The 27,213-nt window shown below is 36.4% G+C and overlaps 1 long non-coding RNA gene and 5 other non-coding genes across 10 annotated transcripts in view; all 6 read left to right on the forward strand.

Annotated features, from left to right (window-relative positions):
- Positions 1–27,213, forward strand: part of LOC138423653 (uncharacterized) — a 77,638-nt gene that overhangs the window by 38,677 nt on the left and 11,748 nt on the right. The gene's annotated exons all lie outside the window — the stretch shown is intronic.
- On the forward strand, positions 16,416–16,490 carry LOC138424013 (small nucleolar RNA SNORD113/SNORD114 family). Its single transcript, XR_011250589.1, has one exon. It is a non-coding gene; the product is annotated as a small nucleolar RNA SNORD113/SNORD114 family (small nucleolar RNA).
- LOC138424009 (small nucleolar RNA SNORD113/SNORD114 family) lies at positions 18,528–18,605 on the forward strand. The gene has a single exon (XR_011250584.1). It is a non-coding gene; the product is annotated as a small nucleolar RNA SNORD113/SNORD114 family (small nucleolar RNA).
- Positions 20,238–20,312, forward strand: LOC138424018 (small nucleolar RNA SNORD113/SNORD114 family). Its single transcript, XR_011250593.1, has one exon. It is a non-coding gene; the product is annotated as a small nucleolar RNA SNORD113/SNORD114 family (small nucleolar RNA).
- On the forward strand, positions 22,689–22,763 carry LOC138424004 (small nucleolar RNA SNORD113/SNORD114 family). The gene has a single exon (XR_011250579.1). It is a non-coding gene; the product is annotated as a small nucleolar RNA SNORD113/SNORD114 family (small nucleolar RNA).
- LOC138424005 (small nucleolar RNA SNORD113/SNORD114 family) lies at positions 25,574–25,647 on the forward strand. Its single transcript, XR_011250580.1, has one exon. It is a non-coding gene; the product is annotated as a small nucleolar RNA SNORD113/SNORD114 family (small nucleolar RNA).

Here is a 27,213-nt window from a genome sequence, read left to right on the forward strand (position 1 = left end):
TATGCAGCTATGTACCTGTGATATTTAAAAACTCTGTTCTTGAGTTGGGTATTGGATTCACTGATGCTTATTACTGTATAGCTTAAAATGAAAAATAAGTTGATAAATAAAAGGATTGCAGCTTTTCTACCAATTATGAGAATGTGGTATGATTAAAGTTTATGATTAATCTGGCAGTGCAAAGCTCACATCCCTTTAAAACCATCTACTGTAGACTGTGTAGAATTGGCTTTTCCTCCACTGCATGAACATACCACAGACAACTCAATTATTCTCTAATGGCCACTCTCTTAGCAGTTGCCATCGTCAGTAAAAAGCACAAAGATCAATATAGACAACTCTTGAAGTTCATGTTCTCAATTTGGGACGTTTGTTCTTGGATTTTCAGAAAATTATTTGTTTAAAAAACTGGTTTCACATATATAAATAAAATTAAAGAACACCAAATGTTGATCGAGAGGGGGATGTTATGTACCAAGGTGCACGATTAATAATTTTTAGGGCCACATAATGTCCCATTTTAGTATGAACCCAAAGTATATTTAGACATCCAGTCCTTGATGAAGATCAAGATCGTTTATTTACTGAGGATGGCGAACATAGGAAGAAAATTACATTGTTTTAGTTGTAAGGGAAGATGGCAGTTCGTAGTGTTTTATTCTACCACTTTTAAAATATGGACAAATTGGGTAAAGAGATGAGCAGAAACCTATTATCAATATGGTTTTGCTTTGAAACACACCTGTTGATTATCTGTGCAACACAGGTGCATTGAAAGAAGACATCAAATATGTTAGTTCTGTGCGACAAATGTAAATAGACTGAACTTAGTAACCATCATTCATCTTGTTCTCGGCATTTATAATTCATGGATATTGATTGTATTATAATTTATTCATGTAAAAATGATCTTGAAGGAATGATGTGAATGAAGAAGATAAAAATGCCAAGTCTGGATCCATGATGAGTGTCTTGGATTAAACTCTAGCTCTGAGGTCGTTATAAGAGGAGATCTAGTTATGCCCTCTAGATAAAGGTGCTTGTGGCATAAGAAAGGAGCATTCAGGATTTTGTTCTTAAGCTCTGTGTTCCTTGGGTATGGATTTTCTTTATTATAAGTGAAATAATGCATGAGTAAAGAAAGTCAGGAAGGAAGGAATGAAGACAGGAAAGCCATACATTGTTCAATTATGAGAATATTTTCAAATATTTCTGAAGCACTTAGGTCTAGGAAAATAAATATATCAAGATTTTACCTCTTTTGGCAGAGAGCAAATAGACAAGTATGCCCAAGATTGAATACTGTTATGATGGATTGATGGATTGATAGTTGGTTGCCGATTGTTTATTTTGTTAAGAAAAAGGCGAAATGTTTGCACAAATAATTAAATATCGAATAGAAAGAAAATCATGGACCAGTGATCCGAATAAGTCCTATAACAAGAGTTATGGCTAATTTAAGATGGTTGACTGTGAGTATATGATCACATGCTAATATTATTGGAAAGTTTTTGTCCAATGAGTTATAATTATAATAGTGACATGTTATAATTATATATTGCTATTAGTGAATGAATGAATAGATTCATATTTTACTTGAAAGATGCAAATCGCACACCAATGAGGCACTCTATTATGGAATAAACATAGTGATTATCCTGTTTTACACAGTTGACTTTCCTACTTAAAAAAAATCTATGCTTTTCCTATTTTGCATAATGTGCACATAGACAGATGCACATAATGGTATTTTGTTTCTGGGTTGCTGCCCATTTTAGCATTTTCTGTTTTCTTTATATAATGAGCAGCTGGTGAACTTATTCCATGAGTAATTAAATGAATGAATGAATGAGGGAGTGAATGAATACCTAAAGACGAGCCAAGCTTGGGCCATGAAAAACAAAGGTTAAAATTTATCTGATTTGCACAAGAAGATTCATTAAGAAGAAAATCTGACTTTAAAGTTCTGACTTGTGGGTTAGATTGTGGATTCAGTGGTGTTCAGTATATAGCTTAAAATGAAAATTAAATAATTGAGTAAATAAAAAATAGTGATGTTCCTGGGTCAAAGACATGAAACAAGTTTTAGGTCTCATGTAGAACTCTGCAATTAGTATCCTCTAAACATACCTAAATTCATGATTTTTCATTATTTTTAAAGCCTCCACTTCACCTCAGAATTAATATGCCATAACTGACTTAATCATATCTAATGAAGAAGCATTTGGATGATATTACTCTGTTTAAGAAGCATATATACCAAGTTGGGTAACATTTCAAGTTTATGTTCTTGGTTAGGAGAATTTGTTCATTGTTCACTGAAATATTTTTTAAAAATTAGATAGCTACATAAATAGAAGATTAAAGAATACTGTACAGTACCAATGGAGAAGGCAATGGCAACCCACTCCAGTATTCTTGCCTGGAGAATCCCGGGGCGGCAGAGCCTGGTGGGCTGCTGTCTGTGGGGTCGCACGGAGTCGGATACAACTAAAGCGACGTAGCAGCAGCAGCAGCAGCAGCAGCAGCAGCAGTACAGTACCAATGGCAGACTAGCTAATGAACTGTAGGTGATGATGTTTAATTCAATTTTGCACAACTGATGACTCCTCCAAAAATTTGGAAAATGTTTCATATATTTTCAGAGATGTTTGCTGTTCTCTTATATTCACATGACAGTTGATATCAACACTTTCCCTTCAAAAGATCTCCATGGGAGGAAGCACGTATGTCCACATTGAGGGTCATTGAAAAAGGAGATCTAGTGTTATTAGTTCTATAGGAAATGAGCATATAGATAGATCTTAGCAGCATTCAAGAATCATATTTTGAGGGTTTTATGATGAATCTGTAGTGATTGTGTTATTACTGGACTAGTGAATGAAGCAATACATGAAGGGGTAAACAATTGAGGAAAACGAGTGCTGGGCTTGGACCAATCAATGATGACTCCTAGAGTGGGGGTTCGGTCTGAATCCAAAATTGTGATTAATTCCCATCTTGAAATTGGTGGCCTATTGAGAAAAAGGCAGAAGGTAAACTCTTTAGGAAATGAACTCAGGAATGGATAAATAAGTACATAAATGAATAAAGATAAGGAGGGCCACACAGAGACCAATTATGGAATTATGCAATAAAGCAAAGATTATTATTAGTGCGTGTTGGAAACATGGGGTTCTGTAGATGAACAGATTAGAGCTCTGAGCCCTTCCACGGGGACAATCCAGAGATAACCAAGAGTCCAGGTGGCTGATTTGATTGCTGGTTTTGCTGTTTTAATTATAAAAGAACAAGAAAAACAGTTTACATAAAGAGTTGCTTACATAGTTGTTTTATTGAGAGAAGGCCAAACACAAAGCAAAATTAGACTTTGTCATATGATCAGAGTTAAGATTAATCTATCTATATTCACTGAGTTTTATTTAAAAAACATCAAAAGAGGATTTAGTCAGTTACGTCAATAGGCTATGAGCATTAAGAAGGATATCCAGTGGTCTTATGCAGTACTTTGGTGTTTTTTCATTGATCTTGATAAATTGTTACAAGAGAATAAAGGAATGCATTTTATATATAGACTAGTTATTCAAAAGAAGCCCAAAGAGGGGCCAGGGAGGAACATGTGTCTGGAACCAGATGTAATGTGTACTCCGGATATATCCAAATATTGTCGAGATAAAGAAAGAGAACTCTGGGTTCCTCCCCATTTTGGCTAAGTACACATACAAAATTTATATGGAGAAATTATTTAGACAAATTTGTAAATAATCTATTTCATGCCTAATTATATACAGAAATCAATAAATGAATCGCTAGACATTATAACTCAGAAAAATCATGTGAATTGGTTAGAATATACCATGAAATAAAGATCTACATTTATCCAATGCTGCACAAGTGATTTCCATTATAAGCAATCACCAAGTTGTTAGATTTATGGATAGGGAGTATGTAGACACATATTTACGAGTGATAAAGTTTTGTAGTCTCACATTAGTATTCACTGTATTATTTAAAAATAAAAATTAAGTGAGGCAATAAATAAAGAGTGCCATTCTTGGGCAATGATGAGATGATTAAATGACCGAAGTTTATGTTAATAATTAACACTGAGAACCTAACTTCCGTTAGAGAAAACTTGTTGAAAGTCTACATTTTCACCAAGTGAACGTACTACAGATGATTTAATCATCATCTAGTGCTAAGGATCTTGGCTTTTACAAGCTTGGTGGGTAAGGACAGAACAGGGTAATGTAAGTGACAGGGTTTATGTTCTTGGGTTGGGAGGTTACTTTATGGGTGTCACTAAAATTTTCCAAAGTAATAAATGGGTGTATTAATAAATAAAACCAGTAACACCAACGTGGGCCAGAATTGGGATTTATGATTGATTAATTTTTTAGTTCTCTTAAAATTCAGTAAAAGAGATGCAGCTGTTTCCTTCATTTCCAGGGCTGCTAAACCTTGTGTTTCAGTTTTGCAGTGCATTTCAAGTACTGCTCAACTGGTAAAGAATTAGGGTATTAATTTTTTGACAGGGGAGCACACTGGAAGATGGACAGAATTGTTCTAGTTGTGGAGTGAGATTATGGATCCCTTAGTTATTCATGGCTTTGTCTTTAAATGAAAAGGGCCAAGCTAATGGACCAACAGGACTGATATGATGTAAGGGTGCTGATTAGTTTCTATGTGCAAAAAGCAAGTACTTAAGAATACTGCAAAAATGTTGTCTTTTAGCACAATGGGAAGTGGGCATATATAGACAGCTATTAGTGATAGTCAAAGATGTTGTTCTTGGGGATTCATGAGGATGGATGATATTATTAGTGAATCGTTATATAAAGGAATAAACAACACATAAAAAAGGAAGAAAAAGATGTTCAAAATAGACTAATGATGCGTATTCTGAGATGTGTGAGTCAAGGATTTTGATGAAGCTTTGTAACTTTGAGATTCATTAGAAAACATAAATCTTATTTCCTTAGTGGAAAAGGGGCTTGCAGTGAAAGTCAGGAGGAATCAAAGATGCGTTTCCAGAGCTTTATTTCTTAGTGTCTGTGAAATGTATCCTAAGTGAAGCGGTGCAAGAATAAATGAAAAAGTGCAAATGAGTGATGTCCAATGATTCAGGTCAGCAGTGAGCAAGGATTACTCACATATTATTTCCTGAAGTACTAATCATAACCTAAGTAGATCCGGTCTTACTTAACTGTTTTCCATATAGGAGATATTCTTTTACAAGGATCCATGGGGCTTTTGGATTGGTGTTGGCTAGTTGGTTGTTAGGTTATTTAGGAGAGGAACAAACCATTCACATTAAAAATAATTGTTTAAATAAGTGTCTAATTGAAAAAAGGCCAAACATAGCTAAGTATTGAGAATATGTTAGTATATGTGATCAAATCCCTGTTTACTGTCTATTACTTTAAACGAAACAAGAAAGGCTCTAACCAGTTGTCTGTGGAGAATGAGTGTATGGAAAGATACTAGTGCTAGTCAGTATGCTCTTTCAGGGTCCTCGCTTGAATTCATTTTGAATGTGTTGTTAAAAGTAAATGAGTGAATGAGTTCATATTTTGGTCAGTTATTTAAAAGAAGCTAGTACATGAGCCAGTGAGGAGCAGGTGTCCTGAAACAAAGGTAACGATAAACTATTTTCAATGAAAAAGTGATTCTTGTCTTATCAAATTATTCTTGGAGTATTTACATAAGAAAAAAAATAAAAGTCAATGAAAAATTAAGGTAAATATTCCACCAATATTTCACAGCCTACTCTAAGCAATGCGTGAATGTGGTCCTTTAAAAAAGATGAATGAGGCTGTAAACTGTGTGGTTAGGGAGTATATAGATCAACAGAATACCAGTTACATGAATTATTCTTGCGTTAGGTGCTGGATTTAACAGCATTTGCTATATTAATTAAAAATTAAGCAGTAAACAAGTCAATATATAAAAAAATCTATAACAAGAATGTGACAGGATCCAAGGTTTATGATTACTTTAGTACCTTGTGACTCCAGCTTGTTTAAAAAAGTTAATTTATCCTATTCCATTCTTTATAAAAGTGTGCATCTTATATCACGGAATGAAAGCACCATCGCTGATTTAATTGTTCAGTAGTCTTAAGAGTTTAATTTTTACCTCTGGGTAGGTTATTGAGGAACTTCCCTGTAGCTCAGATGGAAAAGAATCTACTTGTAATGCAGTATACCTGGGTTTGATCCCCAGGTTGGGAAGATCTGCTGGAGAAGGGAATGGCAACCCACACCAGTATTCTTGCTTGGGAATTCCCATGGGCAGAGGAGCCTGGCAGGCTACAGTTCACGGGGTCACAAAGAGTTGGACATGACTGAGTGACTGAGCGCACACAAGTAATCGAGAGACTTTGGTGGACGACAGTGGTCAAAATTCATGTCCCTGGGTAGCGAGATTTGTTCATCCTGACATTATGTCAAAAGAAAAATAACCAAATATGTAAAATCGAAGAAGGCCATGTGTCCGACTCTCTGCGACCCTATGGACTATAGCTCCTCTGTCGTGGGATTTTCCCAGCAAGGATACTGGAGCAGCTTGCCGTTTCCTCCTCCAGGGGCTCTTCCTGAACCAGGGATTGAACCTGTGTCTCCCGCATCATAGATAAATTCTTTACTTCAGAGCCACTGGGAAGACCACAGGATGCCATGCAGGGCCAAAAGTGGTAATTAACCAGGTGTTATGAGTAACCTGAGGTCCATTAAAAATGATGGAGAACTTTTATTCATCTTCAGTGTTTTTAGTATTATATTTTATTTTATACCATGGTTAATTTAAACCTTTCATCAGTGATAAAGAATAGGTCATAACTCCTTGAAAGGGGAGTAGATAGGATGAGAGAATATAGTATCAATGTCCTCATTGTGAGATAGGACACTTGGTGGTAGATGATTGTATGATATCAGTTTTTTTAATTGTGTAAGAAATTACCCTACAACTGAGCAACTGAAGACAACAGTCAATATATGTTATGCATCACATTTCCTATGGGGCAGGAATCTAGAGAGGATTAGTGGGCAGTTTTGATTTAGGGTCTTTTGTGAATTTGCGGTCAAGATGTCAGGTAGGATTGCAGATATGTGAAAGCTTGGGCCAGAGGATCTGTCTCCATGAGTCACTCAGAAGGCTAGAAAGTTCGTGCTGGTCGTTGGCAGGGAGACCACAGTTTCTTTATACATGGACCTCTCCTCAAGATTGCTTGAGTGTCCTCACAACATGACAGCTGATTCCCCAAGAGCAATCAATACAAGAGAAAGGGAGGCAGAAAGCTCAATGTATGTATAATTAAGATTCAGAGGTCATACACTGTCGGCCTGTCGAGTATTTTATTGGGTTTAGAGGCCAGGCAGGGTTTAATATGGGAGGAGACTGCAAGGCTACGAGTACTAGGAACCAGGAATCCTTGGGTGCCGTCTTGGAGGCTGACTACCATATGTACCATCTTTAAAACATGGAAGAATTACGTGAATGAAGGACAGGCATAGTAGATAAAGTATAAATATGGGATTGGCATGAAGCAAGTAAGCTGATAATCTTTGTGTATAATGTTGTGATCTGCTGCAAAAAAGATGTAGCATCTTAGTTTTATGAGAAAGAAGCCTATAGATAGACCTTAGTAATATTCTAGGATATTGTTTTTAGGGTTTTTTGAATTTTATACATTGACTTTATTATTATTAGTGACTTAATTAGGGGATCAGTAAACAAAGGTACGCATGAATTGAAAGGTGCAAACTTTGAACCAATGCATATCTGAGGTGTGTGTGAATAAATGATTTGGTTAAACCCCATATCTCTGAGGTCAGAGACCTAGTTAATGCCTGTACAACAGAAGTTAATGCTCAGGATTTTGTTCTCAGGAAATTAATATTCATAGGTCTGGATGGTCTTACTATAAGCAAATTAATGAATGAGTGAGTATATCTATATAGAAGACAAGGAAAGCCATATGTGGTCCAATTATGAGTGTTTAATATATTTTTGCTATTAATACATTTCTAAAGTGCTCAATTCCAATGTAAATATATTTGGATAAATAGCATACAAAGATAAATACCTGGAAATCAATGTTGTGCCTTATTTGAGAAGTGCTGACTGCTTATTGAAAATAAGAAGGTAGGATCTAATTGGTTATGTCTGGGAGTAATGACGGAGAAGGTGATGGCAACCCACTCCAGTACTCTTGCCTGGAAAATCCCATGGACAGAGGAGCCTGGTAGGCTGCAGTCCATGGGGTCGCTAAGAGTTCGGCACTACTGAGCAACTTCACTTTCACTTTTCACTTTCGTGCATTGGAGAAGGAAATGGCAACCCACTCCAATATTCTTGCCTGGAGAATCCCAGGGACAGGGGAGCCTGGTGGGCTGCCATCTATGGGGTCGCACAGAGTCAGACACGACTGAAGCGACTTAGCAACAGCAGCAGCAGCATATACTGTTGGTAAAAATGTGCCATGAAAGAAGTGTTTAAATGAATCCCATCCTGCACAAGTGACATCTACTATTAGGAAAAATGCTCTAGATTCTTTTTCTAAAAACATTTTATTAAGGTATAGGTGATTTTTACAATATTGTGTTGATTTCTGCTGTACATCACAGTGATTCAGTTACATATCTATCTATATACATACATATACATTCTTTTCCATTATAGTTTATACGTTGATAGATTCTTACCGTGTTGGGAGAGAGTGCACTGTGGGATTCTTGTAATCACCATTTCATATTCTTGTGTTGAGTTCTAGATAAGTCAATAAATAATATGCTAGCCATTCTGGGCCCTTTGATTAAAATGTGTCATGAATCAAAGTTTATGATTGATCTAGTATCGTCTTACTAATATTCCTTGAAAAATATAAATTATAGACTCAGATTCTTTCTAAAATCCACTATTAACTCCACACAATGGATCCACCACACTTTTGACTTAATTATTCTCCATTGGTGCAAATCTTGGCATCATTTCTGTGGGTCAGAGTGCTAAAACAGATCTAAGTAATAGTAGAAGTTCTAGATTTGGTTCATGCTTATTTCAGAAAAATAAAAAGTTCCAGGCCTCAACCAGTAATAAGAATGTATTATGAACAAAAATAAATTAGATTACTCCAATTCAACCTAAGTTAGGCTGTGAAAGAAAATAAGATGGAGGACGTTTTCATTTGCTTCAGAGTAGATAACTATTCCACTTTCCTTTTGTACCATAGCTAATTTAAATGTCCTCAGGTGACCTTGGCTACTGAGTCTTCAGTGAGAGCACATAGGAAGATGGTAGAGATCGCCAGGGTTCCAGCTGTGGAGTGGGGCTTCCCTGGTGGCTCAGACGGTAAAGCGTCTGTCTACAATGCGGGAGACCCGGGTTCGATCCCTGGGTTGGGAAGATCCCCTGGAGAAGGAAATGGCAATCCACTCCAGGACTGTTGCCTGGAGAATCCCATGGACAGAGGAGCCTGGTAGGCTACAGCCCATGGGGTCGCAAAGAGTCAGACACGACTGAGCGACTTCACTTCACTTCACTTCAGGGTCGTTCAGTCTACTATATTTAACATGGGACAAATTAAATGAAAGGGAGTAAGCGTGGATCAGCAATGAGTACAGAATTTCCAAGAAATGAAGACGCTAATAAATCTGTGTGTGACACTGAGATTTGTAAGTTGATCTTAGAAGTTTCAGAAATCTTAATTTTGACATTTTTCCGTGTTGACTTTCTTATCTTGACTTTTCTGTGTTGACTTTCTTGGTAGTGAATCAATGAATGATTCAGTCAGTAAAGGTGCAAATGAATGAAGGAGTATAATGCCAAGCCTAGACCAATGATGAGTATCCTGGGGTATCTGAATCCAGAATTTTACTTTACTAAGCTTTATAGCTCCAAGATCTATTAGAAAAAGAAAATACCCCATTAACTCTGTGGGACATGATCATGTAGCAGAAGTGAAGAAGTATCATTCTTATTCTCGGTCTGTTGAGGTTCTCGCTTATAGATTATATTTTAAGTAAATCAATGTGTGAATATAATATGGAAATGAATGAAGACAAGGAAGGCGCTGAAAGGACCAATTATGAGAGGACGTAATTAAATAAGGAACAAGACTAATACCATTTGGAAGTGCTGAGTTCCAATAAAATTAAATAGATCAAAGCTCTTGTACTTTTGAGTAAGAAACAGAAAAGACAATTTCATGTGAGAGTCGATGTGGCATTTGATGAAGAGCAGATTTTTATGTCTCTGTTATTTTTTGCGCCTTGCTCCCTTTTCCCGAAAGGCATTATTTTTTAAGAGCAGTTTTAGGTCCGTGGTATAATTAAGCGAAATGTACAGGGATTTCCCACGGGCGCCCTGGCTCTCTACATGTGTATCACCTCTCCTATTATCAACATCCCACACCGGAAGGTACATTTATTACAACTGATGGACCTTCACTGACACATCACTTTCACCCAAAGTCCACAGTCAACTTTAGAGTTCACTCTTGGCTGTAAATTCAGTGGGTTCGGACAAATATATTGGGTTCGTGAGAAAGTTTATGTTTCTCTGTACCATTTTATGGAAAAAACTAAAGGAACTTTTTGGCCAACCCAATATAATGACATATATCTGCCATTGTGGTATCATTCAGAATATTTCGCTGCCCTAAAAATCCTCTGTATCACTTCATTTTTCTCTCCCTTTAACCCTGGCAACTTCAGCATTTGGTAGTGTTGGAATTATACCATACATAGCCACTTCATATTGTCTTTTTAAATTTAGTCATACTAAATTTGAGGTTCTTTCATGCCTTTTTACGGAGAAGGCAATGGCACCCCACTCCAGTACTCTTGCCTGGAAAATCCCATGGGCGGAGGAGCCTGGTAGGCTGCAGTCCATGGGGTCGCTGAGAGTCGGACACGACTGAGCGACTTCAGTTTCATTTTTCAGTTTCATGCATTGGAGAAGGAAATGGCAACCCACTCTAGTGTTCTTGCCTGGAGAATCCCAGGGATGGAGGAGCCTGGTGGGCTGCCGTCTATGGGGTCACATAGAGTCGGACACGACTGAAGCGACTTAGCAGCAGCAGCATGCCTTTTTATGACTTTGATAGCTCATTTTAGTGCTGAATAATCTTCCATTATTTTGATGTAAAACAGTTTATTTATCCATTTTCCCACTGAAGGATGTGTTGGCTGCTTCCAAGTTTTGCCAATTACGAATAAAGCTGATATAAATATCCATGTGGAGGTTCCTATATGGACAAAAAATTTCACCTCCTTGGGGTAAATACCAAGGAGTGTGATTTCTAGATAGTATGGTAAGAATATGTTTAGTTTCATAATAAACTGCCAAATATCTGCTCTAATAGGTGTGTAGTGATGCTTCATTGTTTTAATTTGCATTTCCCTCATGACGTGTAATGTGGAGTGTCTTTTCATATGTTTATTTTTCATCTGTTTATCATGTTTGGCGAGCTGTCTGTTCAGATCTTTGATTCATTTTTTAATCAAGTTGTTTATTTTCTTACTGTTGATTCTAAGGATTCTTTGTAAGTTTTAGAAAGAGTCATTTATTAAACATGCCTTTTGCAAATAGTTTTCCCCTAGTCTATGGCTTGTGTTTTGTTCTTTTGAAAGTTTCTTTGCAGAAAAGAAACTTAATGAATTGCAGCTTATCAATTATTTCACATAATGTGTCTTTGGTGTTGTATTTTAAAAACGTCATTGTCAAACAAGATCAGCTGGATTTTCTCTTATGTTTTGTTCTTGGGGTTTTATTGTTTTTTATTTTTCATTTAGGTCTATAATCCATTTCGAGATAATTTTCAGGAAGGGTGTAAGACCTGTGGCTGTAGTTCTTTTTTTTTTTTTAAATGTGGACATCCAGTTGTTCCAGCACCACTTATTGAAAAGGTTACCTTTGTTCCATTGTATTTCCTTTGATCCTTTGTCAAGGATCAGTTGTCCATATTTTTGTGGGCCTTATTTCTGGGCTCTCTTCTGTTCCATGGATCACTTTATATGTTCTTTGACCGATACCACACTGTCTTGATTATTGTAGCTTTATAGTAAATCTTGAAGTCAGGTGATGTAAGTCCTCCAACTTTGTTCTTCAATATTGTGTTCACTATTCTGTTTTTTTGGGCCTGTTCATATAAACTTTAGGATCACAGTGTTTACAACCACAAAACACCTGCTGGAACTTTAATTGGAACTGCCTTGAATCTACAGATCAAGGAAAGAGCTGGCATTTAGATAGTATGAACTCTGCCTATCCATGACCATGGAATACCTTTACACATATTTAGTTCTTCTTTGATTATTTTCGTCTGAGTTTTGTAGATTTGTGCATATAGTTTTTGCACATATTTTGTTAGATTTATACATATTTCATTTTTTGGTTGTCAAAATTTTGAATCCCACTTGTTCATGGCTATTATATAGGAAAGTGATTGACTTTTATTTACCTTGTATCCTGCAGCCGTGCTATAATTGCTTGTGAGTTCTTGTTAGTTCTTTTGTATTTTCTACATAGATGACCATGTCATCTGTTAACAAAGACAGTTTTATTTCTTCTTTCACGAATAGTATACTTGTTGTTTCTTCTTCTCTTGTTATGTTTGCTATAACTTCTTATATAATATTGAAAAGAAGTGTTGAGAGAGAACATCCTTGCTTTGATACTGATATTAGTGGGACAGCTTCAAATTTCTCATTAGTTATGATATTAGCTATAGGTATTTTTTTTTTGATAGGTAAAAAGTGGATTTATTCAGATTCAGAGAGAAGCACCCTCCACAGAGTGTGGGCCCTTGCAGAGAGTAAGGCCTAGCTTTAGGTATTTTCTTAATAGATCTTAATTGCCAAGTTGAGGAAGTTCCTTTCTATTTCTAGTTTGCTGAGAGTTTTTTTTTTATCATGAATATTATGTTTTATCAGATGCTTTTTCTGCTTCTATTGATATAATCATGTGGGTATTCTCCTTTTGATCACATACCCTTTTGATGTGATGTGCATGATGGGATTAAATCCAGTGGATCATACTGTATTTCTTTTTATACATTATTGGATTCATTTGCTCATATTTTGTTGAGGATTTTTGCACCTATGTTCATTAGAGATATTGTTCTATAGTTTTTTTGTGTGTGTGTTAATATTGCAGTAATGCTGGCTTCATAGAATGGGTTAGGAAATTTTTCTCAACTTTTATCTTCTAAAAGAGATTTTAAGAGAATTGGTATAATTGTTTTCCCTTAAATATTCTGATAGAATTCACCAGATAACCCACCTAGGGGTGGTGCTTTCTGATTGGGAAGATTGTCGTCGTTTTTTGGTCGCTCACTTGTATCCGACTCTTTGCGACCCCATGGACTGCAGCACGCCAGGCCTCGTTGTCCATCACCAGCTTCCAGAGCTTGCTCAAACTCATGTCCATCGAGTCGGTGATGCCATTCAGCCATCTCATCCTCTGTCGTCCTCTTCTCCTGTCTTTAATCTTTCACAGAATCAGGGTCTTTTCCAGTCAGTCAGTTCTTCACATCAGGTGGCCAAAGGATTGGAGCTTCAGCTTCAGCATCAGTCCTTCCAATGAATATTCAGGACTGATTTCCTTTAGGATTGGCTGATTTTATCTCCTTGCAAGTCCTAGGGACTCTCAAAAGGCTTCTTCAACACCACAGTTCAAAAGCATCAATTCTTCGGCGCTCAACCTTCTTTATAGTCAAACTCTCATACAGACTACTGGAAAAACCATAGCTTGGACTAGTCAGACCTTTGTTGGCAAAGTCGTGTCTCTGGTTTTTAATTCGTTGTCTGGGTTTGTCATAGCTTTTCTTTCAAGGAGTAAGCGTCTTTTAATTTCATGGCTGCAGTCACTGTCCGCAGTGATTTTGGAGCCCAAGAAAATAAAGTCTGTCACTGTTTTCATCATTTCCCCATCTGTTTGCCATGAAGTGGTGGGGCCGGATGCCATGATCTTATTTTTTAGAATGTTGAGTTTCAAGCCAGCTTTCTCACTCTCCTCTTTCACCCTTATCAAGAGGCTCTTTAGTTCCTCTTCACTTTCTGCCATAAGGATGGTGTCATCTGCATATCTGAGGTTATTGACATTTTTTTTCGCAGTCTTGATTCCAGCTTTTGCTTCATCTAGCCCAGCATTTTACATGATATACTTTGTATATAAGTTAAATAAACAGGGTGACAATATACAGCTGTGGGCACATTTGAGGACAGATCATGTAAGAAGCGTTAGGATTGACCAGATTGTATTCTCTAAATTTTATTAACTGAAACATAATCTAGTCAGTTATGTTTATGACTAATAACTGGATAGACAGATGTTTGTGTCATTCAGAGTTTATTTTCTTTCTCTTCATAGATATTGATGTATTGTTATAATTGAACGAATTAAAAAAATGTTATCTTAATAGTTTGAGCTTTTGCTACTGATGTTATAGAAAGAAAAAATGACTTTCTTCATATGATGGACATATGGTTTAATCATTCCTTGAGTAGTTACATAAATAAATAAATGAACATATAAATTGAATTAAGCGGAGTCACCACTGAGAATGTGAAATTAGGATATTTTACGAGATTGTGGGTATTTTCTTTCTTTTTTTTTTTTTTTTTTTAGTTTAAATTGACATATAGTTAATATATGGACTTCCTTGGTAGCTTAGCTGGTAAAGAATCCACATGTAATGCAGGAGACCCCGGTTTGGTTCCTGGGTTGGGAAGCTCTGCTGGAGATGGGATAGGCTACCCACTCCAATATTCTTGGGCTTCCCTGGTGGCTCAGCTGGTAAAGAATCTGCCCACAATGCAGGAGACCTGGGTTTGATCCTTGGGTTGGGAAGATCCCCTGGAGAAGCGAAAGGCTACTCACTCCAGTATTCTGACCTGGAGAATCCAATGGGCTGTATATTGCTTCCATATCTTGGCAATTGTAAATGATACTGCTGTTAATACTGATGTACATGCATCTTCTTGAATTAGTGGGTTTTTTTTTCTTCTAATATAAACCCAGGAGTGGAATTGTTGGATCATATGATCATTATATTTTTGTTTTTTTTGAGAAACCGCCACACTCTTTTCCACATTTTACATTCCTGCCAATAGTATATGAAGGTTTCCTTTTCTCCACATCCTTGGCAATACTTGTTATCTGTGTTCTTTTTGATAGTGGTCATCTGACAAGTGTGAGGTGATATCTCATGTAGTTTTGATTTGCATTCGTGAGGCTGAGCGGTTTTTCTTGTGCCTGTTGGGTACCTGGCATTTTCTCTTTGGAAAAAAATTAAGTTTTTCTGCCCATCACAATTTTTTTTAAAATATTGAGCTATATGAGCTGTTTGTATGTGTTGGATATATACCCCTTATTGGATGTATTTAAATGTACCCAAATAAAGATTTAAATGTACCCAGTCCTGCAAAAGTAGCACCATTAAAATTATCTTTTTTCTGTTAAACTGTTAAAATATAAAGCTAGTTTTGATAAGTGTCTTTCTTATTCTTATGTGGTGGTTTTAAATTAGAAAGGCTTGAAGTTCGTACCTACCTAGTTCCACAAAGCTAAATTACTTTTAAATTCTAGTTTAATTCTCCCATTTCCTCCACAGAATGAACATAGGACAGCGCACATTCATTTTCCAGGAAGCAAAATCTAGGCAGCTAGCTTTGTGGGTTAAGAACATAGAGAGAAATAAGTAAGGAAGACTTGAACTTCCTATCCTTGGACAGGATGATTTGTTCACAAACATTTCGTGGTTATTTCAAAAGCATCAACGTGTGTATACAGGAAATAGAAATCTCAAATATGGACCAGTGACGGGAATATGGTATGAATCAAAAATTATGTTTAGTCTAATTCAGCATAACTGAGGCAATTAAAAAAAGAGAGCAGTCATTTCATTCATTTTTAGAACTATTTTATATTACATTTGGGGGCTTCCCAGGTGGCTCAGTGGTGAGTCCACCTGCCAATTCAGGAGGTGCATGAGAGGTGGGTTGATCACTGGGTCTGGAATATCCCCTGGAGGATGAAGTGGCAGCCTGCTCAGTGACTGAGCGTGCGGGCGTGCAGCAGTACATTGTATGTTCCTCCACAAACCATGCTGGTAGCACTGGCTAATAACGTGTGGCCCTCCACAAGCCCATGGAAGACCCTGTGTTTCAGAAGTGATTAAAGATGCTGACTTCACCACCCCTTTCACTGAACCCTCTGTAGAACATGGGCAATTAAATAGAAGAAGCACCCAAAATGATCAGTGTTGAATATGAATTTTGTATGAATTATGTTCACTGATCACGCATGTTTTCCGAGGTCCATTATAAAAGGAGATTTTGTTCCTGGACTTTTATAATTGTGTTGTTATTCATGGATCAATTAAGAAGTAAATACAGAAAGAAAAACGTGTCTGGATCGATGATGAGTTCCATGGGGTATCTGAAATAGGAGTTTTGATTAAACCTGTAAGTGATTCTGAGGTCCATCATAAAGACACGTGGCTAAATTATTCCCTCTGTGGGACAAGAGTGCTTGGTACCTTGCGTTTGTACTTTTGTGGTTCTTGGGGATGGATTGTATTTTTATTATAATATTGACCCATAGATTAAAAATATGTCAATAAATTTTAAAAAAATATCATGTACCTATTATTAAGGAATATAATAAAACATGGATTGTTATTAAAATCTAACTGAGACTGTTTACTGTACATTAACAGTAAAGGACCTTACTGTTCGGGAAAGAAGTGTATATATATCTGGTCATCTGTATATAACAGTTTTTGTTCCGTGTTGGTGCTACATTTCTGGGTGGTTGTGGTATTAAGGAAATGAAAATGCATTAACTTGTATAAATTCTTGTTTAAGTAACCACATTTAATTAAGAGACAGAAACCGGTGGTGAGAATGTTTTGTAAGACAACACTTCTAATTAACCCAATCCGTTTTTTCATTGATTTTTATTAAAAGAATAAAAATGAAACAAGTCGTTTCTCCTCAATGGCAATGGCTATATAGATAGACAAAAATTTTGTTCAGTGGTCTTGTCTAGTGGATAAGATCACAGATATTGATATATCTGTATAAGAGGAAGAGGTTATAATTTTATATCTTGATCCTCTTTTAAAAGGTCAGCAAACTACATACCAATTTGAACCCCTGTTTTGGTATCAGGATACTGATCCGTCTTGTTTTCTGAGTTAGATATTCTAGGGAAAATTCTAAGCTCGTCTACTTTTTGAAAGACATGCTTGAGCCTTTCCGTGGCCCAGTGACTTGATTCCGGGTTGGTGTCTAACCATTTTGAGCTCTCTTTAGAAAAATAAAGGTATGATAGTATTATTCTCTGAATAACACAATAAATCAGTAAGTGAATGAATCCCTAAATACACATAGTGGTGAATAGGTGAGATTGTCTGATGAACAAAATACGTCCAATTCCATAGAAGTTAAGTCCAATAAGGTGATCCTGGGCTCTTCCTGTGTAAGTAGCAGGCAAAGTAAGATGTCTCTGATGGTAGTTTGTTGAGCAGTGAATTCAGTGGTATTCATATTATTTGACTGCCAAACTTACGTAAATGAAAGAGTACCCTTCTTAGGAAAATGATGAGAATATGATATAAAGTGAGTTTATGATTAATCTAGTCCTCCCTACAAATATCAATTTTAAAAAAGCTAACTCTATTTTTAGAGTTGTTAATAATAGGCTTTTTTTCCCCCTTTATAAAATGAACACCACACAGCTGACTTAATCAGCTTTAATGGTGAAGACCCTGGCTATTACTTCTGAGACTAAGGAGCTTAAAGACTGAAATAAGGAAATATCAGTGTTGGTGTTCTAAGCTCCGATGGGGATTATTAATGGGATCCCACTGAATTATTTCAATAAAATAAATAGTCAAATAGCACATGAAATTAAGGAATGCCAATTATGAGCCCATGATTCGAATGTGTCATAAATTAACATTTATGATTAATTCAACTCAGCCCCACTAGGGATCATTCATTACTAAAGGGATGCAAGGAATTTCACATATTTTCAGAGCAGTATTATATTAACTTCCTACTTAATATTCTGGCCACATTTGCTAAATCCATTTCTTAATTGATTAAGATTCAGTTGTTAACTGTTTGAGGCTGGAGTACTTTGGAGGACGGCAGATGTCTTTTTTGTTGGTTGTGGGCTAAGATCATAGGGCTGTTCCTGTTGATCACCAGCTTTAATATCAGGACAAATCAAGTGGAAAAGGAGCAGGTGGGCACTGATCTCAAGGAAGGGACCGATAGGAAGGAAGTTTGCTGATTAACCCCTGTGTGCAAAAACAGAGCCTTATTGTGAAAAGTGATTGAGTCCTTTCATGCTACATTAACAGGGCCACGAACAGCCCTTGGTTGTGTTCAAGGCTTTGTTCTTAGTTTTGTGTCACTGCAGATTATTGACTGTGTAATTATTGTTCGTGAATCTGTGAACGAATGAATTAGTTCAGGAAGGGATATGTGGATTAAGAAATAGAAAGTTATGCCTGGATCAGTGATGGCTATTGGTGGAAGTGAATGAATTAATAACATTGAGTGTGCCTTCTGTGTAACTCCGAGGTCCATTCTGTGTAGAGAATCAGTCAATATTCTTTGTAGAAATTAAGTAGTAGGAGAAGATGGGGAAAGACAATGTGGATTTTCTTGGGCTTTTGTGGTTCATGGATGTGGATTATATTATTGCAAGTGAATCAGCAGATGAATAAAGAAAGAATTGTACATCTGAAATAGGAAGAGACCTGCTCCTGGAACAGTTAGTAGAATGGAATAAAATAAGTGTTAATACTAATAAAATCTTGAAGTAAAATGGACAGGTTTAATTTGTAGTCCTCTTTCACATGGAATGTGGTCAAATGATTTGAGTTTTGGTACAATGCTGTCTGGTTTTTTTTTTTTTTTCTTTAAGAAAGGAAAAGGTGTTAGCCTATAACTATAAAAATAGTTATAGTTATTTTTCTGGTGTTTACTGCTAGATTCAGTGGTATCCATCATATTTTTCAAGTAACCATAACTTAGAGGCTTCCCTGGTGTCTCAGATGGTAAAGAATCCACCTGCAATGCAGAATACCTAGGTTCAGTCCGTGGGTCAGGAAGATCCCCTGGAGAAGGGCATGGCTACCCACTCCAGTATTCTTGCCTGGAGAATCCCATGGACAGAGGAACCTGACGGGCTACAGTGGATAAATTGAAAAGAGTCAGACGAGACCGAGTGGCCTTACTAATCATGAACTTAACAGATGGGTATTTGTAATCATTCAGTTCAGTCACTCAGCCATGTCTGTCACTTTGCGACCCCATGGACTGCAGCCCACCAGGCTTCCCTGTCCATCACGTACAGATCTCAATCTGGGGCTTGGTGGTGGACTGAATAATGTTTATTATATTATTCATAACTAAAAATTCAATCCTGGATTAGTAAAAAATTGATTTTGAGCCAAAGTTTATTGTTATCTAGTTCTGCCTAACAATCATTAAAAAAATAAAATCAAAATCTATTCTAAATCAGCTGTTTTCCTCCCCAGAGTCAACATAGGACAGCTGATTTAATCACTTAATAAAGAATTTTTATCGTGAGCAAGTAGCATAAAGTCTAATATAAGTAAGTCCCTTGGTTCACATTCTTTGTTTGAATAGTCTATTCATGAGGGTCAGCCGAAGAATTCCAAAGTAATAATTATGTACTACATACACGAAATATATAAAACACTTCTAGTATGGACCAGTGATGGGGATGTGTCACGAACCCCAAATTGTGTTTAAGCTAAACCAGTACAACTGAGGTCACTTTAGCAGAAGATAGTAGTGATTTAATTTAGTATTATCTTCTCTTTTCTCCACGGTTGCTTTCACCATCTGCATGTGGGTACAGGGGCTGATAACTTTGCCAGCAGCCTAGAGATGATTGCTGATGGTAGTTTCATTATGTTTTCATGGAACCATCTTTGACATACGAATGAATTAAATCAGAGAGGGCCACATAGGAAGGAATGCTGAATGTGGGTTTGATAGAAAGCAGGGATTTTTGAACCATCTGCATGTGTAGCTTTCAGTTCCATTACAGAAGAAATGTTGTTTTATTAGCTCTACAGGGCGAGAGCCTAAAGTTTCAGAATCTGATTTTTGGAATTTTGTGATTGTGTTTCGTGTGTGTATGTGTCTCAGAAAATTAATCAATACATGAAAAGAAATTTCCTAGCAGGGATCAGTGATGAATCTCATGGGGTTTCTCAAGCAAGAACTGTGATTAAGCCCATCTGCAACTCTGAGGTCCGTAACGGAGCATCTCATTATTCTCTTTGTGGGAAATGAACCCACCACACCTTCTTCTCAGGCTTTTTGGTTTAGGGTATGGATAGCTTTATTAAAATAAATTTAGCCTACGAATTAAAATATGGCAGTGATCAAGGAATAAGAGATATATGTGTCCAACTTTGTAAGGTATGTAATGAAACATCGATAATTCTGAAAACAGTTTTTTTAGATTCTTAATAGTCAGGGCTCTTGTCATTTTTGTAAGGAGCAGATGGTCATTTGCACAGAAAACTGAATGTTTTTGTTTTGTGTGGAGGCATGTTGCCAATCAATCATTTTACTAAGGAAAGAGAAATACATTTACATGAATAGTTTATTGAATAAACTGGGTAATTGGGAGGGAGAGCATGGAACAATGATGAGACTGTTTTATTCAACCACATTTGTGTTTAAGTCAGTTTTTTTATGCAATTTTATGTTGCATACAAACAAACATTAAAAGAACCAGTTTGCTATTCTTTTGGCTGATGACATGAGGACAAATGTAAATATTATCTAAGGTCCTTATCCAATGTGCGTGGGTCACAGATATTGAAGTATAATTATAAGTGATCAAATGTATACATCTGTATCTCAGTCACTTTTTCAAAAAGTCAGCCAATAGTACATCAGTGGAAGGCATGCAATTGGATGGAAAGATCCTAATTCATCATGTTTTACATAGCTGTTGTCCATGGGAAGATAAAACACTCTAGGCTTTTCCAGTGGTACACACAGACTTTGATAAATAATAGTGTTTCAGTTCTGTTTTGATGGTTATTTAAACTTTTTGGAATTCTTTTAGAAAAATAAAGAAATGGTCTTATTATTCCATGAGTAATTAAATAAAGGAATTAGTGAGCAAATTAATAAATTTATTAAGTAAGGTCAAGCTTGGACCCTTGGTGAGATTGTGCCATGAGTTGCCTCTCCCATGGATCCAGTTCCACACAATTAAAGTTCAGTGAAAAAGATGGTCTCAGCCCATCATGGGTAATATATACAGAGATATATTCTTAATAGTTATAGTTATTTTTCTGGTGTTTACTGCTAGATTCAGTGGTATCCATCATATTTTATAAAATAAAAGATTGCACAAGTTAATATATATAAAGTAGAGCTCTTTCCAAATGTTGAAAATAAGATGCAAGTCAAGGATTATGGTTACCTAATTAGTGATCACTTAAAGTGGATAATTGCAGATTGATTCTTTTTAAAATTTGCTTTTAACTGCTCAGAGCAAGCATTTTGCCAGATTTGATTATTCACTCATGGCAAAGATCTTGACTTTTACCTCTTAGATAAAGAGAGAAGAGATCAATGTAAGTAATAAAATTCATGTTCTGTTGGGGGCTTGGTCATGGGTATCCACTGAGATATTAAGGAATGAATGGCTACATACATCAACAATTCTAACGTGGACATGCATTGGTCAATGATTAAAATATGTTAGGAATATGACTTATGATTAATCCATTTCAGCGTGAGTGAATTTATTAGGACAAAAGGATGAAAAGCGTGTCACTCATTTTCTGAAAAGTTTCAGTTCACTTCAGTCCTTCAGTTGTGTTCGACTCTTTGCGATCCCATGGACTGCATAAGGCCGGGTTTCCCTGTCCATCACCATCTCCCCAGCTTGCTCAAACTCATGTCCATTGAGTCGGTGATGCCATCCACCCATCTCATCCTCTGTTGTCCCCTTCGCCTCCTGCCTTCAATCTTTCCCAGCATCAGGGTCTTCTCCAATGAGTCAGCTCTTCGCATCAGGCAGCCAAAGTATTGGAGTTTCAGCTTCAGCGTCAGTCCTTCCAATGAATATTCTGGACTAATTTCCTTTAGAATTGACTGGTTTGATCTCCTTGCTGTCCAAGGGACTTTGAAGAGTCTTAGTGTTCCACTTAATTTCTCTAACTCAAATTTAAATTTAAAATTTTTTTCAATTTTAATTTTCATACCACAGGGGATATAAACGCTATTGATATTGTTATAGACTATGAACCCATCAAGGAGGGGAATATACGAAAATGCAAAATTTTGCCTTTTTCTTAATCATGGTAGAAAATGAAAGTTCATTGTCCTATCTTTAAAATATGGATGCAAGAAGTCTAAGCATGGACCAATGGCTAACATGGAACTGATATGATACAAGGAAATGGATTAATTCATATTTTCGATGCTGGGCTGCATTGCACAAAAAGCTATTTCTCTAGCTCTGTGGGAAGTGAACTTTCACAAACATATTCATATCTTCAAGCATCTTGGTTTTATTTTCCTAATTCATGAACATTCTATTATTATCAGTGAATCAATGAATATGTCAAGAACAACATATCAAACAAAGACACAGAATACCAAGTCTGGATCGATGATGAGTATGCGTGGGGCATCTGAATACCATTTTGATTAAACCCAGTTTGTAACTCTGAGGTCCATTGTGTCTTTGGGAAATGTGCTTATAAAGGAAGTCAGAAATATTCAAGGATTGTGTTCTTGACCTTTTGTTGTTCATGAATATGGATGGTATTATTATAAGTAAATCGATGCATGAATAAATGAAGTAGAAATAAAGAGGAGAGCTACCCCTTATCCAGCTGTGAAAGGAGCTTATGAGCCAAAAATTATCGTTAATACATTTCTGAAAAGTGGAGTTAAGTAAGCTAGACTAAGGGTGCTCCTCCTTTGAGAAAGTGTAGATAGACATATGTGAATATCAGTGTTCTTGGTGGTGAGCTTCTGGCCATATGTCTTATTTTTAAAATATTCATATAATTTATTATAATAATACTTAATATAATAGATAAGATCAATAGTAATATAACAAATCGTGATAGTACAAAATATTTTGATAAATAGTTGTTTAATATAATCAATAGTGAAAAATAAGATACAAGTGATTAGATAGTTATTGAAACGTGGAAAATGTTTCAGCATGAGAGTTGTGAATCCTCTTGTGTTCACTGATATTTATTTTTAATCAAGTAGATGCATGTTGAAGATTTTTGTGGTAAGCAGATGGATAGATTTAGTGTCTCTCAGTATGTTTGTTAAGTGTCTTTAGGTTTCACCAATATTGGTGCCATTGTTACAAGTGAGTCAAAGCATAATTTCATATCTGTATTATTTAAAAGAGTAAAAACTGAGGGCCAGTGAGGAACACATGTAATATGTGAAGGAGCTCAGCTAATCTTGTTTTACTCCCTGGAAGTCCACTTAAAAAAAAAGATCCAAGCCCCGCCTTCTTCAGGGAAGGATAATATACACCCTACTCTCTAAACATATATTGCTATTAACGTTTAAATTCAAATAGTCAAAAATAAAAATTTAGTTTCTTAGTAACACTATGTGGCCAGTGCCTGCCATTTTTTAAAACTGGAGTATAGTTGATTTATGAGGGCTTCCCTGAAAGCTCAGTTGATAAAGAATCTGCCTGCAATGCAGGAGACCCCGGTTTGACTCCTGGGTTGGGAAGATCCACTGGAAAAGGGCTAGGCTACCCACTCGAGTATTCTTGGGCCTCCCTTCTAGTTCAGCTGGTAAAGAATCCGCCTGCAATGCAGGAAACCTGGGTTTGATCCCTAGGTTGGGAAGATCCCCTGGAGAGGGAAAGGCTACCCCTGCCAGTATTGTGGCCTGGAGAATGTCATGGACTGTATAGTCTTTGGGGTCTCAAAGACTCAGACACAACTGAGCAACTTTCACTAAAACTTTCAGTTGGTTTACAATGCTGTGTTAGTTTCACGTGTATAGCAAAGTAAATTAATTTTGTGTGTATATATTTCAGTTTTTAAGATTCTTTGCCCATACAGGTTATTAAGTAATACTGAGTAGAATTCCCTATGCTATATAGTATGTGTTTGTCAGTTATCTCTTTAATATATTGTAGTATGCATAATGGGCAGTGCTAACAGAGAATATTTCCATTGTTGGAGAAAATGTCATCAGTGAGGAAACTTGAATGTAGTGACATTTAGTGTTGAGTAGCAGATGACTCTATCTGTACGCATTTTACTTTTTAAAAAAGGTCTTGGAAGTTAAGTTGTCTTTAGAGCTATTTGGTGTTGTTCAGGTGCTCAGTCGTGTCCAACTCTTTGTGACTCTGTGATCTATAGCCCACTAGGCTCCTCTATCCATGGGATTTTCCATCCATTTATTAGAGCTATTTAATAATTAATTAATTAATAATTAATGAGTTAAAGTGTATGATATAGTCAAATTGTTTTTTAGAAGAATTTAAATTCATCAAAATCTCCCCCATTAAAAAGTTATCTGGCCTTTCTGTTTTGGTAGGGATATATAGACAAATTTTAATAATATAAGTCATATGCTGGGTGATGGATTAAAAGGTCTTCATAAAAACATTTTGAAAGTCTTTACCAGTTTATGTCACACTAAAAAGTAAGTCAGTAGATGCAAAGGATTCCTCTGTTGGATTGACTGAGGAAAATGTGGCAGAAACCAATGTTTCTGATTAATCTAGTAATGTAGAACTAACTTCTGTTTTAAAAATCCAAGTTTACACTTTTCATTCTTTAAAAAAATCTGTTTTTTTCTGTCTGATTGAACACTCCACATTGAATTGAGTTATTGTCCAATGATGAGGATGTTGGCTATTCTGTGGGTAAGGAGCAATGTAAGTAACAAAAGTTTCTTTTCTTGGTTTGTATGGTTTATTCATGTGTGGTCACTGAAGTAGTTCAATAGAATAAAAGGCTGTATGCATAAAACCAAGTCTAAGAACACCAAGTATGACCAGTAGGAAGAAGGTGTTATGGGCCAAGGAGCAGAATTAACACGTTTCAGTACCTCTGAGATTCATCTTAAAAAGAGATGGAATGCATTCAATTAACATTTTCAAAACTGTTATCTATTCCATATTATTTCAGCACCACAGTTGGTTTAATATTTCAATATTGTTAGAGACCCAGCCTATTAATTGTTTAGAGGAAACTCCTAGAAGGGGCAACTTATTGTGTGTGTTCCAGATGTAGGGTACATTGTGGTTTTCGGATAGTCATTACATCATGTTTAAAATCGATTGAATTAAATGTGTATGGCCCAGTTATGGCCCATTTTTTGTGATGGTCCCGGCATGATGCAAGGTTACACTTATATCTAGTCTGCAAACTCTGTCAGAAATCAGCCTAGAGGCAATGATCAGTTATAGCAAGGATCCCGTTCTGGGAGTTTGTGACTCATGGCATAATGGAGGTCTAAATTAACAAAGAAAAAGAGAGCGCTAAACCTGGACCAGCGATGAGATTGGAGGGTGTCTGAATCAAACATTTTGATTAAAGTGATATCTAACTCTGAGGTCCATCATTTACAAGTGGCCTTCTTCTTTTTTTTTTCCTTTATGGAAATAAGTATACAGCAGAAGTTCAGAATATTCAGATATCTGGATCACAGACGTCTTCTGGAGATAGATTGATTTTTACCAAAGTAAATGAATATATGAGTAAATGAAGAAATATAAACATGGGTAAATATAAAGAAAGCTGAGCATGGACCGGTTATGTGAGTATGTAACAAACATGGATTATTATTATACATTACTATAGCACTGAACAGAGAAGGACATGGCAACCCACTCCAGTATTCTTGCCTGGAGAATCCCAGGGACAGAGGAGCCTGGTGGGCTGCCGTCCATGGGGTCACACAGAGTCAGACACGACTGAGTGACTGAGCACAGAACAGCACACAGCCCTGAATTTTAGTGAAATATATTCATAAAATATGAGTCTTTTTCCCAAAGGAGTATGTATGCAGACATGCATCAGATTCAGTAGCATTGCTTGATGTAGGTAGGGTGCTAGTTGGTTGCTTTATTTAGAGAAGGGAAAATTACATAAATAAATGCTGATTAAGTAATTATCTAATTGAGAAAAGGATGAACATAGCTCATCTTCAGAATGTGCCTTATGAAAATGGTTATTGTTAATCCAAGTCTTTACAATGAGTTTTATAGGACTTCCCTGGTGTCTCAGACGGTAAAGCTTCTGTCTACAATGTGGGAGACCCAGGTTCAAGCCCTGGGTTGGGAAGATCCCCTGGAGAAGGAAATGGCAATCCACTCCAGCACTATTGCCTGGAATATCCCATGGACAGAGGAGCTTGGTAGGCTACAGTCTATGGGGTCGCAAAGAGTCGGACACGACTGAGCGACATCATTCATTCATTCATTCATTAAAAACAACAAAGCCACGTAGATTTTAAATCTCTATGGGTATTGAAATAGACATATGGAGATAATAAATATTATTCAAGTTTCTTATTTAATGTTAGTTCCTAAATATTGATGTCTTCTTACATATAAATAGATGAAGTTCTAATCACAGGCAATAGTTTAAAAGGAGGCAAACATGGCTCAGTAAGAAAGAAGAATACTGACTCATCTTTATGTATACCACTAATTCTCTCTTCCTAGTTTAGTATGAACATGTAGACGGGCACATGAAAATCAGTTCTATTTTGGGTTGTTTCCATTCTGGATTTCTGTCATTTTCTTTGTGTGTTTGCATATTTGAACATATGATCACATATTCCATGAATAATTCCATGCCAGAATAAATAGAACAGTGAACAGTTGAATTAATGTGTGAGTAGGGCCAAGCATAGACTTTGGTGAGAATATGCCATGAATGATAAATTCTAAATTCACCCATTTCTCTGCAAATTGAGTCCATTAAAAGGATCATCTAGGCTTTTACTTATGTGGGTAGGGGTCAATAGACAGGTATGAGCAGTAGTAGCAATTTTTCTTTTTGAGCGATGAACTCAACTGTGCTCATTGGAGTATCTGAAAGTATTAGTTAAACCAAGTAGTAAGAATGAGTGCCCCTCATGGGTCAAAGATGAAAATGAGACTTGAGTGGACTTCATGATT

The sequence above is a fragment of the Ovis canadensis genome, chromosome 18 (genome assembly GCF_042477335.2).
Source record: "Ovis canadensis isolate MfBH-ARS-UI-01 breed Bighorn chromosome 18, ARS-UI_OviCan_v2, whole genome shotgun sequence".
Taxonomy (NCBI): Eukaryota; Metazoa; Chordata; class Mammalia; order Artiodactyla; family Bovidae; genus Ovis; species Ovis canadensis.